We start from the raw sequence: 17,829 nt of genomic DNA, 5'->3' as shown, positions 1-17,829 counted from the left end.
CGAGCACGATTGCCTGGCGACTGGGAGAGTTCGTGGCGATCTCTTCAGACGGGTTACAGGGACATCGACACGCCGTGCATCAACAAGTAAGTGTCTTTGTTAGTGGATACAACTGGTAGTCGCGTATATCCCGACTTACGAGACGTTACTGTGTGTCGGTTAGACGTTAGTAAGAGTTTGCTTCTTGGCGATTTGAGCCGGACATCCACGCAGCTTAGAGGGTGCCTTTAACGCTCAACAACACCCGCGACTGTTACTCTGCTCTGAAGAATCAGTCACATGGAGCAGATAAACTATCCACATCGCCACGCACACACGGGCGAGAAGCCGTTCAATTGCTCTGTGTGTGGGAAGGCATTTTCACGGAAATCCCATCTTAACAGACACCATAAAACACACGCGGGCGAGAAGCCGTTCAGTTGCTCTGTGTGTGGGAAGGCATTTTCACGGAAATCCCATCTTAACAGACACCATAAAATACACGCGGGCGAGAAGCCGTTCAATTGCTCTGTGTGTGGGAAGGCATTTTCACGGAAATCGAATCTTAACGATCACCAGAAGACACACACGGGCGAGAAGCCATTCAAATGCTCTGCGTGTGGGAAGGCATTTTCACATAAATCACATCTTAACAGACACCAGAAAACACACTCGGGTGAGAAGCCATTCAGTTGCTCTGTTTGTGGGAAGGCATTTGCGGAGAAATCACATCTAAAGAGACACCAGAAAACACACACGAACGAGAAGCCATTCAATTGCGCTGTGTGCGGGAAGGCATTTTCACGGAAATAAAATCTTCAGTCACAAGAAAACACACTCGGACTAGAAGCCATTTCATTGCTCTACGAGGGAGAGGACATGTTCACGGCCATCACCCCGAAACAAGCACCAGAAGATCCGCAATGATAGGGAAGTGAAATCAAAATGTAGAATTCAAAGTGCTGCAATGAGTCCTGAAAAAATGCATCTTTCGAACCTATGCAGGTGGATCCTGAAAGATGGCGAGATGTAGTGGATGTAATCAGCGCTGACGACAATTCCTCTTTCGACCCCATGAAGTTGGATCCGGAGAGATGGCTGGATGTAGTGGAGTGGCTGAAGACGTATTGAGTACATCTGTTAACTGTTGCATTGTGTATATTCGCGTATCTAAGATATATTTTTTCAGTGATTTCCAGTACTCCGAGCTAGAGTGATGTTGTGAATGCTCTATAATGTGTTCAGATGAAAGCCTTCCTTTTAAGTTCCAGAAGTGTTCACTTATTTCAGGATGACAACAATGTTATACTTCTATAGATGCGTGGCTTCGTCTGGTGGTTGTATCATCGGGACTGGTAAATGTTTGGTGTTTATGGTAGAAGGTGCCATGTCATCCTCTCACAGCTAATTGCGTGTTAAAGTTTATTCTAGACTTCGTCACGTTAAGGTGGTGCTTTGTAGTCCTATCGGACTACTTGTTGATGTGGTGTGATGCGCAGTGGTTGTGTGGTGGTTCAATTTCTAATTTTACTCTCGTGGTTAAGTGGTTTTGTTGATTTAAAGTTGGAGAAATACTGTGATCACAACTTTGCTCAATATTTTAAACATGTTCTTAATTTTCGATTTAAAGCTTTCGTGACTGCAGGGATTCATCTTCTTGGTTCTTTCAGGTAAAGTGACGTAGAATGGAAATAATAAAATAATAATATTTTATGATGTTTTATTTTTATTATTTTATTATTTCCATTCTACGTGACTTTACCGAAAGAACCAAGAAGATGTTCTTAAAAAATATTTTATCATTGTGTAATAAACAAAATAACTTAAAGTAATAGGTTTCAGAGTGTGCGTGGATTGCACGTTCGTTGTTCTTGTGTTTGATGGCTTGGACTTCTGGACGAATGGCTTCAGTCAAAAGGACGTCGATGGGGAAATCGACGTTTACGTGTTAGATTTTAAGAATATGTTTTAACTGTTGAATTCCTATTGGGAAATAATTTGCCTAGTTCCTTCCTGTTTGAGCATGCGTATGAATAAAGATTTCGATACGAGTATTAACGTGAATTTTCTTGCAGAACAATAAAGACCTGACATGTTAAAGATGACTAATCGTCCCTTATTGCTACAATGTTCATAGCGAACACGCGTGGAGGCGAGTTTCAGGTGAAGCATCTCCAGCACACAAGTTGACCCTCACCTGGCAGCATCGTGGCTGTCCGCTGATCACACTCATGACGTCACACTCATGACGTCACACGCACGAGCTGTAGGGGCGGGGCTCTGTCCGCTCAGTGGCGCTGTTTTCATTAATTTAGCACCACGAGCGGGGAGTCTCATCCCTGTAGTTCCCTGTTGTGGTGCCGCATTCATCACCACGTTGCCCCTCAATGATTTGTACGAAACGATATGAAAATAAGTTGTGTGTTCCACTATACAAACTTACACGAGTACACATATACACTCCCTTGTACACACACCCACACACGAGTTTACATACACCGCGGTGGAGAAAAATGCACGAATGTGCATCCACCCCGCTTTGTACACACAAAGATAAAGATCCCCCGTATAGCCTTAACAGACTGTAGGGGCAAGTGCTGTTAGCGAGCACCTATGAAGGCCGCAACGGTACACGAGGGGGTGGGTGGCCAGCACCACGCCCGACCGCCTTCGTCTCCCTCGTGGCAATGTTTACACACCGCACCAGGTACTCATTTGAGGCTGAGTCGACCTAGGGGAGGCCCGGGACCGGTTCAGATAATCGTCACTGGTGTTGGCCGTGAGCGGGAATCGAACCCGTGTAGCCGGGTTCATAGCGCAGCGCGCTAACCGCTACACCACCGCTCCCCACATATACACTCCGTTGTACACACACCCACACACGAGTGGACATACACAGTGCTGTAGGAAAATGCACGAATGTGCATACACACCGCTTTGTACATACACACACGGGTGCACATGCATACACGAGTGCGTACACCCATTTGTGCATCTATACATACAACACATATGTATAGATGCACAAATGAGTGTAAATGCATCGGGGTGTAGATACATGCACAGTGTAATTGCACACAGCAATATACATAAACACATGTGCACGTAAACAGCAGAGTGCATGCTCAGGGATTGCGTTTCAACACACACAAATTTGCGAGCACACACGATTGTACATACATACACACACGTGTACAGACCCACACGTGTCCATGAACGAGTGTAAATACACACACGAGTGCACATGCACACGAATTTACCCACAGAGAAGTACACACCCATGTCCATACACATGGCTACAGTTCCCTGCTGTAATGGCTGGTGCTTATGCTAGAAGGTGGCATGTGTTGTAATTATTGCACAGCAAATGATGTGAGCGTGCTGTCTTGTTTATTCCAAACTTTGTCACGTTAAGGTGGCGCTTTGTAGTCCTATGGGATTACTTGTTGATGTGGTGTGATGCGCATTGGTTGTGAGTTGTTCCAATTCCTGATTTTACTCTCGTTGTTAAGTGGTCTTGTTGAGCTAAAGTTGGAGAAAGACATTGCTCACACACGCTTACAAGCGATACCATTTCGATTATCAATAAAAGTGTATGACAGCAATCGTAATAATTGTCGTGAATTAAATTAAACAAATCACATTGATTTACTGACGCGCTCATATCAACACAAAAACTTAAATATATTTTATGAAACAAAGTCAGTATAGTATACATTTGCACCTCTTAGTCGAAATCGAACCGGACATCAGCATTTTGATACTTCAGACTCTATGTCGATGTTAAATCCTCTAAACTTGCATCAGTTTAAAGGACATTGTCGGGTGAATATTGGCAAATTAACACGAAGCACTGAATTATGCATGGATATGTAGATCGTTATTTAAACGGAAGCGTACAATTATGCAGTGAGATATGCATATGTATTAAGGTTAAATTACAATGGCCGGATTAGCTAAGCTATTTTGCTACATATGCGGATTGTTAATGTAAAAATTAACAATTGAATGCAAAGTCGATGATAATCCAAGACGAGAACAAAGGATTTGAATGCTAGAGGGGAGTTATAAGGGGCTTAAAATCAGACCTCAAGACCATTTCGAGAGGGATTTCGCTGAGGATAGACGTTCAACTCCTCGCTTCTCCTGCGAGACCCAGCCTGGCGAGCACAATTGCCTGGCGACTGGGAGAGTTCGTGGCGACCTTTCAGACGGGTTACAGGGACATCGACACGCCGTGCATCAACAAGTAAGTGTCTTCGTTAGTGGATAAAACTGGTAGTCGCGTGTAGCCCGACTTACGAGACGTTACTGTGTGTCGGTTAGACGTTAGTGAGAGTTTGCTTCTTGGCGATTTGAGACAGACATCCACGCAGCTTAGAGGGTGCCTTTAACTCTCAACAACACCCGCGACTGTTACTCTGCTCTGAAGAATCAGTTACATGGAGCAGATAAACTATTCACAGCGCCACGCACACACGGGCCAGAAGCCGTTCAGTTGCTCTGTGTGTGGGAAAGCATTTTCACTGAAATCAAATCTTAACACTCACCAGAAAACACACTCGGGCGAGAAGCCATTCAATTGCTCTGTGTGTGGGAAGGCATTTGCGGATAAATCAAATCTTAACAGTCACCAGAAGACACACTCGGGCGAAAAACCATTCAATTGCGCTGTGTGCGGGAAGGCATTTTCACGGAAATCAATTCTTATAGATCACCAAAAAACACACTCGGGCGAGAAGCCATTCAGGTGCTCTCTTTGTGGGAAGGCATTTGCATGGAAGTCAGCTCTTCACAGGCACCAGAAAACACACTCGGGTGAAAAGACATTTAATTGCTCTACGAGGGAGAGGACATGTTCACAGTCATCACCCCGAAACAAGCATCAAAGTGCTGAAATGAGTCCTGAAAAAAAATGCATCTTTCGAACCTATGCAGTTGGATCCTGAGAGATGGCTGAATGTAGTGGATGTAACGAGTCCTGACGACAATTCAACTTTCGACCCCATGAAGTTGGATCCGGAGAGATGGCTAGATGTAGTGGAGTTTCTGAAAACTCAAACGTATTGAGTACATCTGTTAACTGTTGCATTGTGTATATTCGCGTATCTAAGATATATTTTTTCAGTGATTTCCAGTACTCCGAGCTAGAGTGATGTTGTGAATGGTCTATACTGTGTTCAGATGAACGTATTCCTTTTAATTTCCAGAAGTGTTCACTTATTTCAGGATGACAACAATGTTATACTTCTATAGATGCGTTGCTTCGTCTGGTGGTTGTATCATCGGGAGTGGTAAATGTGTGGTGTTTATGGTAGAAGGTGCCATGTCATCTTCTCACAACTAATTGCGTGTTAAAGTTTATTCTAGACTTCGTCACGTTAAGGTGGTGCTTTGTAGTCCTATCGGACTACTTGTTGATGTGTTGTGAAGCGCAGTGGTTGTGTGGTGGTTCAATTTCTAATTTTACTCTCGTGGTTAAGTGGTTTTGTTGAGCTAAAGTTGGAGAAATACTGTGATCACAACTTTGCTCAATATTTTAAACATGTTCTTTAATTTTTTTTTATCATTGTGTAATAAATAAATAACTTAAAGTATAGGTTTCAGAGTGTGCGTGGATTGCACGTTCGTTGTTCTAGTGTTTGATGGCTTGGACTTCTGGACGAATGGCTTCAGTCGAAAAGGACGTCAATGGGGAAATCGACGTTCACGTGTTGAATTTTAAGAATATGTTTTAACTGTTGAAATTGGGAAATAATTTGTCTAGTTCCTTCCTGTTTGAGCATGCGTTTTAATAAAGATTTCAATACGAGTATTAACGTGAATTTTCTTGCAGATTAATAAAGACCTGAATTGTTTTTAAAGATGACTGATCGTACGTTATTTCAACCATATCCTTCCTTGAAAAAACACGGACGAGTAGACATACACACACAAGTGTGCTTATAAACACGACTGTCTATACAGCGGTGTGCAATCACACACGAGTGTGCATGTGTTTCTACGAGATTTAACTTTAATTTTCTTGCAGAACAATAAAGACCTGACATGTTAAAGATGACTAATCGTCCCTTATTGCTACAATGTTCATAGCGAACACGTGTGGAATGCGAGTTTCAGGTGAAGCATCTCCAGCACACAAGTTTACCCTCACCTGGCAGCATCGTGGCTGTCCGCTGATCACACTCGTGACGTCACACGCACGAGCTGTAGGGGCGGGGCTCTGTCCGCTCAGTGGCGCTGTTTTCATTAATTTAGCACCACGAGCGGGGAGTCTCATCCCTGTAGTTCCCTGTTGTTGTGCCGCATTCAACACCACATACACACACGGGTGCACATGCATACACGAGGGAGTACACCCATTTGTGCATCTATACATACAACACATATGTATAGATGCACAAATGAGTGTAAATGCATCGTGGTGTAGATACATGCACAGTGTAATTGCACACAGCAATATACATAAACACATTTGCACGTATACAGTAGTGTGCATGCTCAGGGATTGCGTTTCAACACACACAAATATGTGAGCACACACGATTGTACATACATACACGAGTGCACATGCACACGAATGTACCCACAGAGAAGTACACACCCATGTACATACACATGGCTACAGTTCCCTGCTGTAATGGCTGGTGCTTATGCTAGAAGGTGGCATGTGTTGTAATTATTGCACAGGAAATGAGGTGGTTCAATTTCTAATTTTACTCTCGTGGTTAAGTGGTTTTGTTGAGCTAAAGTTGGAGAAATACTGTGATCACAACTTTGCTCAATATTTCAAACATGTTCTTTAATTTTCGATTTAAAGCTTTCGTGACTGCAGGGATTCATCTTCTTGGTTCTTTCGGTAAAGTCACGTAGAATGGAAATAATAAAATAATAATATTTTATTATGTTTTTATTTATTTTATTTTTTTCTATTCTACGTGACTTTACTGAAAGAACCAAGAAGATGTTCTTAAATTTTTTTTTATCATTGTGTAATAAACAAAATAACTTTCAATAATAGGTTTCAGAGTGTGCGTGGATTGCACGTTCGTTTTTCATGTGTTTGATGGCTTGGACTTCTGGACTAATAGCTTCAGTCGAAAAGGACGTCAATGGGGAAATCGACGTTTACGTGTTAGATTTTAAGAATATGTTTTAACAGTTGAATTCCTGTTGGGAAATAATTTGCCTAGTTCCTTCCTGTTTGAGCATGCGTATTAATAAAGATTTCGATACGAGTATTAACGTGAATTTTCTTGCAGATTAATAAAGACCTGAATTGTTTTTAAAGATGACTGATCGTACGTTATTTCAACCATATCGTTCCTTTAAAAAACACGGACGAGTAGACATACACACACAAGTGTGCTTATAAACACGACTGTCTATACAGCGGTGTGCATTCACACACGAGTGTGCATGTGTTTCTATGAGTTTTAACTTTATTTTACTTGCAGAACAATAAAGACCTGACATGTTAAAGATGACTAATCGTCCCTTATTGCTACAATGTTCGTAGCGAACACGTGTGGATGCGAGTTTCAGGTGAAGCATCTCCAGCACACAAGTTGACCCTCACCTGGCAGCATCGTGGCTGTCCGCTGATCACACTCGTGACGTCACACTCATGACGTCACACGCACGAGCTGTAGGGGCGGGGCTCTGTCCGCTCAGTGGCGCTGTTTTCATTAATTTAGCACCACGAGCGGGGAGTCTCATCCCTGTAGTTCCCTGTTGTGGTGCCGCATTCATCACCACGTTGCCCCTCAATTCTTTGTACGACACGATATGAAAATAAGTTGTGTGTTCCACTACACATACTTACACGGGTACACATATACACTCCCTTGTACACACACCCACACACGAGTGGACATACACAGCGGTGGAGAAAAATGCACGAATGTGCATCCACCACACTTTGTACACACAAAGATAAAGATCCCCCGTATAGCCTTAACAGACTGTAGGGGCAAGTGCTGTTAGCGAGCACCTATGAAGGCCGCAACGGTAGACGAGGGGGTGGGTGGCCAGCACCACGCCTGACCGCCTTTGTCTCCCCAGTGACGATGTTTACACAGCGTGTATCACGGGGTGTGTGCCTGGGATGTGTCACGGGGTGGGTGGGTAGTCTGGTGATAGTGGTCATGGTTGGCAGCGATCCACGACCACAACAACCACCCCTACTGTGTGGTGGCCATGCCACCACAAAGCAGCACGCGGCGGAGGAGTGAGGTGATCGCTCTCGCCACGCGAGCAAGGCCCCCTCGCTTCCTCTTCTTTCCCTGCATCAACAACAACAACAACAATAACCGCCATTCGCCACTAAGTGGCGGTGACGTCACCACGACGCTTGTGCCAGGCCAAGTGCACCTTGAGGCTACCACGTGAAGTGTCGAACGCCCGCTGGCAGGAGGTCACGGGGCAGACCCAGCAGGTGCCACGGGTCGACTGACCGAGATTACCGAGATGACTGGCTGATGCACCACCTGTGCCCCCTACTGTACCAACTTGCTGTGCTTTAGCCACCCGGCGCTCCGCTCGTTGTTGTGAGCGTCGCTCCTCCGCCCTCCGTTGTTGTTGGAGGGCGACTGCCTCCAACTGCCCAGTAGCGTCCTTCACGAGCCTGCATCACCACCTCCACCACCTGCACCTCCTCCACCTCCTCCATTGTCTCGTCCTCCAGCTCTTCCGTCGTGAGAATTATTTTATTATGTTTTATTTTTATTATTTTATTACTTCCCTTCTACGTGACTTTACCGAAAGAACCATGAAGATGAATCCCTGCAGTTTAGAGGACATTGTCGGGTGAATATTAGCAAATTCACAGGAAGCACGGAAATATGCATGGAGATGTATGTAATTTTTCAAACATAAGTGTACAATTACGCAATAGGATGTACATACGTATTAAGGTTAAATTACAATGGCCAGATTCGCTAAGCTATGTTGCTACATATGCGGATTGTTAATGTAGAAATTAGCAATTGAATGCAAAGTCTATGATAATCCAAGACGAGAACAAAGGATTTGTATGCTAGAGGGGAGTTATAAGGGGATTAAATTCAGACCTCAAGACCATTTCTAGAGGGATTTCACTGAGGATAGACGCTCGACTCCTCTGTCTGCAGATTACCCTTCTCCTGCGAGACCCAGCCTCGCGAGCGCGATTGCCTGGCGACTGGGAGAGTTCGTGGCGATCTCTTCAGACGGGTTACAGGGACATCGACACGCCGTGCATCAACAAGTAAGTATCTTCGTTAGTGGATACAACTGGTAGTCGCGTGTAGCCCGACTTACGAGACGTTACTGTGTGTCGGTTAGACGTTAATGAGAGTTTGCTTTTGGCGATTTGAGGCAGACATCCACGCAGCTTAAAGGGTGCCTTTAACTCTCAACAACACCCGCGACTGTTACTCTGCTCTGAAGAATCAGTCACATGGAGCAGATGAACTCTCCACAGCGCCACACACACACGGGCGAGAAGCCGTTCAATTGCTCTGTGTGTGGGAAGGCATTTGCATGGAAATCACATCTTCACAGTCACCAGAAAACACACTCGGGCGAGAAGCCGTTCAAGTGCTCTGTGTGTGGGAAGGCATTTTCACATAAACAACATCTTAACAGACACCAGAAAACACACACGGGCGAGAAGCCATTCAAGTGCTCTGTTTGTGGGAAGGCATTTGCAGAGAAATCAAATCTTAGCAGACACCAAAAATCACACACGAACGAGAAGCCATTCAATTGCGCTGTGTGCGGGAAGGCATTTTCAAGGAAGTCAGATCTTCACAGGCACCAGAAAACACAAACGGGTGAGAAGCCATTAAATTGCTCTACGAGGGAGAGGACATGTTCACAGTCATCACCCCGAAACAAGCATCAGAAGATCCGCAATGATAGTGAAGTGAAATCAAAAGGTGAAATTCAAAGTACTGCAATGAGTCCTGGAAAAAATACATCTTTCAAACCTAGGCAGGTGGATCCTGAGAGATTACTGAATGTAGCGGATGCAATGAGTCCTGGCGACAATTCCTCTTTCGAACCTATGCAGTTGGATCCGGAGAGATGGCTGGATGTAGTGGAGTGGCTGAAGACTCAAACGTATTGAGTACATCTGTTAACTGTTGCCCTGTGTATATTCGTGTCTCTTAGATATATTTTTTCAGTGATTTCCAGTACTCCGAGCTAGAGTGATGTTGTGAATGCTCTATAATGTGTTCAGATGAACGTATTCCTTTTAATTTCCAGAAGTGTTCACTTATTTCAGGATGACAACAATGTTATACTTCTATAGATGCGTTGCTTCGTCTGATGGTTGTATCATCGGGACTGGTAAATGTTTGGTGTTTATGGTAGAAGGTGCCATGTCATCCTCTCACAGCTAATTGCGTGTTAAAGTTTATTCTAGACTTCGTCACGTTAAGGTGGTGCTTTGTAGTCCTATCGGACTACTTGTTGATGTGGTGTGATGCGCAGTGGTTGTGTGGTGGTTCAATTTCTAATTTTACTCTCGTGGTTAAGTGGTTTTGTTGATCTAAAGTTGGAGAAATACTGTGATCACAACTTTGCTCAATATTTTAAACATGTTCTTTAATTTTTTTATCATTGTGTAATAAATAAATAACTTAAAGTATAGGTTTCAGAGTGTGCGTGGATTGCACGTTCGTTGTTCTAGTGTTTGATGGCTTGGACTTCTGGACGAATGGCTTCAGTCGAAAAGGACGTCAATGGGGAAATCGACGTTCACGTGTTGAATTTTAAGAATATGTTTTAACTGTTGAAATTGGGAAATAATTTGTCTAGTTCCTTCCTGTTTGAGCATGCGTTTTAATAAAGATTTCAATACGAGTATTAACGTGAATTTTCTTGCAGATTAATAAAGACCTATATTGTTTTTGAAGATGACTGATCGTACGTTATTTCAACCATATCCTTCCTTGAAAAAACACGGACGAGTAGACATACACACACAAGTGTGCTTATAAACACGACTGTCTATACAGCGGTGTGCAATCACACACGAGTGTGCATGTGTTTCTACGAGTTTTAACTTTAATTTTCTTGCAGAACAATAAAGACCTGACATGTTAAAGATGACTAATCGTCCCTTATTGCTACAATGTTCATAGCGAACACGTGTGGAGGCGAGTTTCAGGTGAAGCATCTCCAGCACACAAGTTTACCCTCACCTGGCAGCATCCTGGCTGTCAGCTGATTACACTCATGACGTCACACTCATGACGTCACACGCACGAGCTGTAGGGGCGGGGCTCTGTCCGCTCAGTGGCGCTGTTTTCATTAATTTAGCACCACGAGCGGGGAGTCTCATCCCTGTAGTTCCCTGTTGTGGTGCCGCATTCATCACCACGTTGCCCCTCAATTATTTGTACGACACGATATGAAAATAAGTTGTGTGTTCCACTACACATACTTACACGGGTACACATATACACTCCCTTGTACACATAAGTGGACATACACAGCGGTGTAGAAAAATGCACGAATGTGCATCCACCCCGCTTTGTACACACAAAGATAAAGATCCCCCGTATATCCTTAACAGACTGTAGGGGCAATACACACACACAAATGTGCGAGCACGCACGATTGTACATACATACACACACGTGTACAGACCCACACGTGTCCATGAACGAGTGTAAATACACACACGAGTGCACATGCACACGAATGTACACGCACAGCAGTACACACCCATGTACATACACATGGCTACAGTTCCCTGTTGTGGTACCGCATTCATTACCACGTTGCCCCTCAATTCTTGGTACGACACAATATTATAACAATAACACACGAGTACACACATACACTCCCTTGTACACGCACCCACACACGAGTGGACATACACAGAGCTGTAGATACATACACGAATGTGCATACACACAGCTTTGTACATACACACACGGGTGCACATGCATACACGAGTGCGCATACACACACGAGTATACATACACAGCAGTGTACGTAAACAGGGATTGCGTTTGACATCACAAATAAATTGGCGAACAAATGATTATACATACCTATACACATACATACACGCATGTACATATCCACAAAAACAAGTGTAAATATACACGTGTACACACATTGCAGAGTGAATATTAGCAAATGAACGCAAATTATGTGGTGAGATGCACATATGTATTCAGACTTAAGCTCAATAGCCAGATTAGCGAAGCTAATTGCTAGATATGCAGATTGTACATTCTAAAAATAACAATTGAATGTAAAGTTCATAAAATTCAACGTCGGAGAACTTCATCTTTCATCAATGCAACACCATTCCAAACGACCCCACCATTTGTGTGCTGGTGTCATTGACCCAATTCGATTGATACCTGTGACTTACAGCTTTCCACATCTTACGCCACCCTCCCACGCCCCCTTCATTCGTTTTTAAATGCTTTATATTAAGTTCACTCGCTTGCGCGCTTACGACCGTGCAAATCTTTCGGTCGTTTTTTAAACCACTTCCCGTGATCCAATCGAGCTGACATTTTGCACACAGACTCGTTGTGCGTGACAATGTACTTTCGTGAAAAAAAATATTTCCAAAATTTTACACTTTTTAGGAAAATTTGTATTATATTTAATTAACAATTGCTTAATGGTGGCAGGCAATCATCTGACCCATAGGTGGCAGCCATCTCAAGCCAGAGGACGAGAGGACTCTAGCCGCCACGCATATAAAGGATTTATAGTGAAACACTTTGTTTTTACGGGTTATATTTTTTTGTTTCTCAGGAGGCAATCCCTGTTGTTTGTCAATCCCCAGCCACGAGTAAAGTTTTGCAAAAACAACCCCCTTCCTTCATTGACGGTGTTGGACGGTAACGCTGTGCTGGATGTGAGCAATGTCCCGGAGGGAAGGCTCGTAGCCATCACAGTGGCCCACGAGGTCTTTGGACGGGTGCGAGGGGCTGGTAACACCTCAATAGTCAATGCAATTAGCAAAACAACTCGTATTCTTAGGTTTTGTCGGTAAGGTCACGTAGGTAAAACACATTAAAAAGTAAAATAAAATAAAAATCACGACGTTTCAGAGGCAACACAAGCTTCCGTCTTCAGGTGGTACCATCACAGCCAAGACAGCTGTATCAAAAAAAAAACTCGTCGCAAATTTTAAACACGTGCAAAATATTGAACACATACACACTGGTGTATATACACACCGAAGGTCGTATGTTACAGACTATAAGATGACGATTGTTTTTTTTGCGTAACGTTATTATGAACCACACTTTCAAGCTAAACCATTCAGATGATTATTCAAAGTTTAACAGAAATTATAACAAAACACACTTGTTTGTTAAAAGCACCGTGCTCAAAACGAGTGTCCTTAAATATGTTTATTAAACAGGTTCAGAACGGTATTAACTTGCACCTATTAGTCCAAGATGGGGCCGGCTAGTTTTTTTTGGCTAGTCCCGTGTGTGTTTGTTGTGTGAGGTGTCTTGATAGCAGTCGTTCTCCACTGTAGTCCTGGCATCTGCTGCTCAGATTCCTTCCACAGCTGTGGTCCCAGTGGCACCGTCTCTCCGGGGGGGAACCATGTGGTGTGTGTGTGTGACGTGTATCACGGGGTGTGTGGGTGTGTGCCTGGGATGTGTCACGGCGTGGGTGGGTAGTCTGGTGATAGTGGTCATGGTTGGCAGCGATCCACGACCACAACAACCACCCCTACTGTGTGGTGGACATGCCACCACAAAGCAGCACGCGGCGGAGGAGTGAGGTGATCGCTCTCGCCACGCGAGCAAGGCCCCCTCGCTTCCTCTTCTTTCCCTGCATCAACAACAACAACAATAACCGCCATTCGCCACTAAGTGGCGGTGACGTCACCACGACGCTTGTGCCAGGCCAAGTGCACCTTGAGGCTACCACGTGAAGTGTCGAACGCCCGCTGGCAGGAGGTCACGGGGCAGACCCAGCAGGTGCCACGGGTCGACTGACCGAGATTACCGAGATGACTGGCTGATGCACCACCTGTGCCCCCTACTGTACCAACTTGCTGTGCTTTAGCCACCCGGCGCTCCGCTCGTTGTTGTGAGCGTCGCTCCTCCGCCCTCCGTTGTTGTTGGAGGGCGACTGCCTCCAACTGCCCAGTAGCGTCCTTCACGAGCCTGCATCACCACCTCCACCACCTGCACCTCCTCCACCTCCTCCTTTGTCTCGTCCTCCATCTCTTCCGTCGTGAAAATTATTTTATTATGTTTTATTTTTATTATTTTATTACTTCCCTTCTACGTGACTTTACCGAAATAACCATGAAGATGAATCCCTGCAGTTTAGAGGACATTGTCGGGTGAATATTAGCAAATTCACAGGAAGCACGGAATTATGCATGGAGATGTATGTAATTATTCAAACAGAAGTGTACAATTACGCAGTAGGATGTACATACGTATTAAGGTTAAATTACAATGGCCAGATTCGCTAAGCTATGTTGCTACATATGCGGATTGTTAATGTAGAAATTAACAATTGAATGCAAAGTCGATGATAATCCAAGACGAGAACAAAAGATTTGAATGCTAGAGGGGAGTTATAAGCGGCTTAAATTCAGACCTCAAGACCATTTCGAGAGGGATTTCACTGAGGATAGACGCACGACTCCTCGCTCTGCAGATTACCCTTCTCCTGCGAGACCCAGCCTGGCGAGCACGATTGCCTGGCGACTGGTTGGCGAGTTCGTGGCGATCTCTTCAGACGGGTTACAGGGACATCGACACGCCGTGCATCAACAAGTAAGTGTCTTCGTTAGTGGATACAACTGGTAGTCGCGTATATCCCGACTTACGAGACGTTACTGTGTGTCGGTTAGACGTTAGTAAGAGTTTGCTTCTTGGCGATTTGAGCCAGACATCCACGCAGCTTAGAGGGTGCCTTTAACGCTCAACAACACCCGCGACTGTTACTCTGCTCTGAAGAATAATTCACATGGAGCAGATACTCTTTCCACAGCGCCACGCACACACGGGCAAGAAGCCGTTCAATTGCTCTGTGTGTGGGAAGGCATTTTCACGGAAATCACATCTTAACACTCACCAGAAAACACACACAGGCGAGAAGCCATTCAAGTGCTCTGTGTGTGGGAAGGCATTTTCACAGAAATCACATCTTAACACTCACCAGAAAACACACACAGGCGAGAAGCCATTCAATTGCGCTGTGTGTGGGAAGGCATTTGCACAGAAATCACATCTTCAGAGTCACCAGAAAACACACACGGGCGAGAAGCCATTCAAGTGCTCTGTTTGTGGGAAGGCATTTGCTTGGAAATCTATTCTTTACAGTCACCAGAAAACACACACGGGCGAGAAGCCGTTCAATTGTTCTATTTGTGGAAAGGCATTTGCGGATAAATCAAATCTTAACAGACACCGGAAAACACACAAGAACGAAAAGCGAATCAATTGCGCTGTGTGCGGGAAGGCATTTTCACGGAAATAAAATCTTCACAGTCACCAGAAAACACACTTGGGCGAAACGCCATTCAAGTGCTCTCTTTGTGGGAAGGCATTTGCATAGAAGTCAGCTCTTAACACTCACAAGAAAACACACTCGGGCGAGAAGCCATTAAATTGCTCTACGAGAGAGAGGACATGTTTACGTTCATCACCCTGAAACAAACTTCAGAAGATCCGCAATGATAGGGAAGTGAAATCAAAAAGTGAAATGCAATGTGCTGCAATGAGTCCTGAAAAAATGCGTCTTTAGAACCTAGGCAGGTGGATCCTGAGAGATGGCTGAATGTGGTGGAGTGGCTGGAGACTCAAGCGTATTAAGTACATCTGTTAACTGTTGTCCTGTGTATATTCGTGTCTCTTAGATATTTTTTCAGTGATTTCCAGTACACCGAGCTGGAGTGATGTTGTGAATGCTCTATAATGTGTTCAGATGAAAGCCTTCCTTTTAATTTCCAGAAGTGTTCACTTATTTCAGGATGACAACAATGTTATACTTCTATAGATGCGTTGATTAGTCTGGTGGTTGTATCATCGGGACTGGTAAATGTTTGGTGTTTATGGTAGAAGGTGCCATGTCATCTTCTCACCGCTAATTGCGTGTTAAAGTTTATTCTAGACTTCGTCACGTTAAGGTGGTGCTTTGTAGTCCTATCGGACTACTTGTTGATGTGTTGTGAAGCGCAGTGGTTGTGTGGTGGTTCAATTTCTAATTTTACTCTCGTGGTTAAGTGGTTTTGTTGAGCTTAAGTTGGAGAAATACTGTGATCACAACTTTGCTCAATATTTTAAACATGTTCTTAATTTTCGATTTAAAGCTTTCGTGACTGCAGGGATTCATCTTCTTGGTTCTTTCGGTAAAGTCACATAGAATGGAAATAATAAAATAATAATATTTTATTATGTTTTATTTATTTTATTTAATTTTTTCCATTCTACGTGACTTTACTGAAAGAACCAAGAAGATGTTCTTAAAAATGTTTTATCATTGTGTAATAAACAAAATAACTTAAAATAATTAGTTTCAGAGTGTGCGTGGATTGCACGTTCGTTGTTCTAGTGTTTGATGGCTTGGACTTCTGGACGAATGGCTTCAGTCGAAAAGGACGTCAATGGGGAAATCGACGTTCACGTGTTGAATTTTAAGAATATGTTTTAACTGTTGAAATTGTGAAATAATTTGTCTAGTTCCTTCCTGTTTGAGCATGCGTTTTAATAAAGATTTCAATACGAGTATTAACGTGAATTTTCTTGCAGATTAATAAAGACCTGAATTGTTTTTAAAGATGACTGATCGTACGTTATTTCAACCATATCCTTCCTTGAAAAAACACGGACGAGTAGACATACACACACAAGTGTGCTTATAAACACGACTGTCTATACAGCGGTGTGCAATCACACACGAGTGTGCATGTGTTTCTACGCGTTTTAACTTTAATTTACTTGCAGAACAATAAAGACCTGACATGTTAAAGATGACTAATCGTCCCTTATTGCTACAATGTTCATAGCGAACACGCGTGGAGGCGAGTTTCAGGTGAAGCATCTCCAGCACACAAGTTGACCCTCACCTGGCAGCATCGTGGCTGTCCGCTGATCACACTCATGACGTCACACTCATGACGTCACACGCACGAGCTGTAGGGGCGGGGCTCTGTCCGCTCAGTGGCGCTGTTTTCATTAATTTAGCACCACGAGCGGGGAGTCTCATCCCTGTAGTTCCCTGTTGTGGTGCCGCATTCATCACCTCGTTGCCCCTCAATTCTTTGTACGAAACAATATTAAAATAAGTTGTGTGTTCCAATACACATACTTACACGGGTACACATATACACTCCCTTGTACACACACCCACACACGAGTGGACATACACAGCGGTGGAGAACAATGCACGAATGTGCATCCACCCCGCTTTGTACACACAAAGATAAAGATCCCCCATATAGCCTTAACAGACTGTAGGGGCAAGTGCTATTAGCGAGCACCTATGAAGGACCCAACGGTACACGAGGGGTGGGTGGTCAGCACCACGCCCGACCGCCTTTGTCTCCCCAGTGACGATGTTTACACACCATGTATCACGGGGTGGGTGGGTAGTCTGGTGATAGTGGTCATGGTTGGCAGCGATCCACGACCACAACAACCACCCCTACTGTGTGGTGGACATGCATAGAGAGTTCGTGGCGATCTCTTCAGACGGGTTACAGGGACATCGATACGCCGTGCATCAACAAGTAAGTGTCTTCGTTAGTGGATACAACTGGTAGTCGCGTGTAGCTCGACTTACGAGACGTTACTGTGTCTCGGTTAGACGTTAGTGAGAGTTTGCTTTGTGTGGATTTGAGACAGACAT

The 17,829-nt window shown here is 44.1% G+C and overlaps 1 pseudogene; it reads left to right on the top strand.

Moving 5' to 3' along the window:
* LOC133362250 (zinc finger protein 208-like) overlaps window positions 1-17,829 on the top strand; it is a 67,630-nt pseudogene that overhangs the window by 44,998 nt on the left and 4,803 nt on the right.

Source organism: Lethenteron reissneri, unplaced genomic scaffold, assembly GCF_015708825.2.
Source record: "Lethenteron reissneri isolate LAM-NWPU_2019-01 unplaced genomic scaffold, ASM1570882v1 scaffold_141, whole genome shotgun sequence".
Classification (NCBI taxonomy): Eukaryota; Metazoa; Chordata; class Hyperoartia; order Petromyzontiformes; family Petromyzontidae; genus Lethenteron; species Lethenteron reissneri.
Note: the sequence above shows the minus strand (reverse complement) of the source record. Positions and strands in the feature narration are given on the sequence as shown.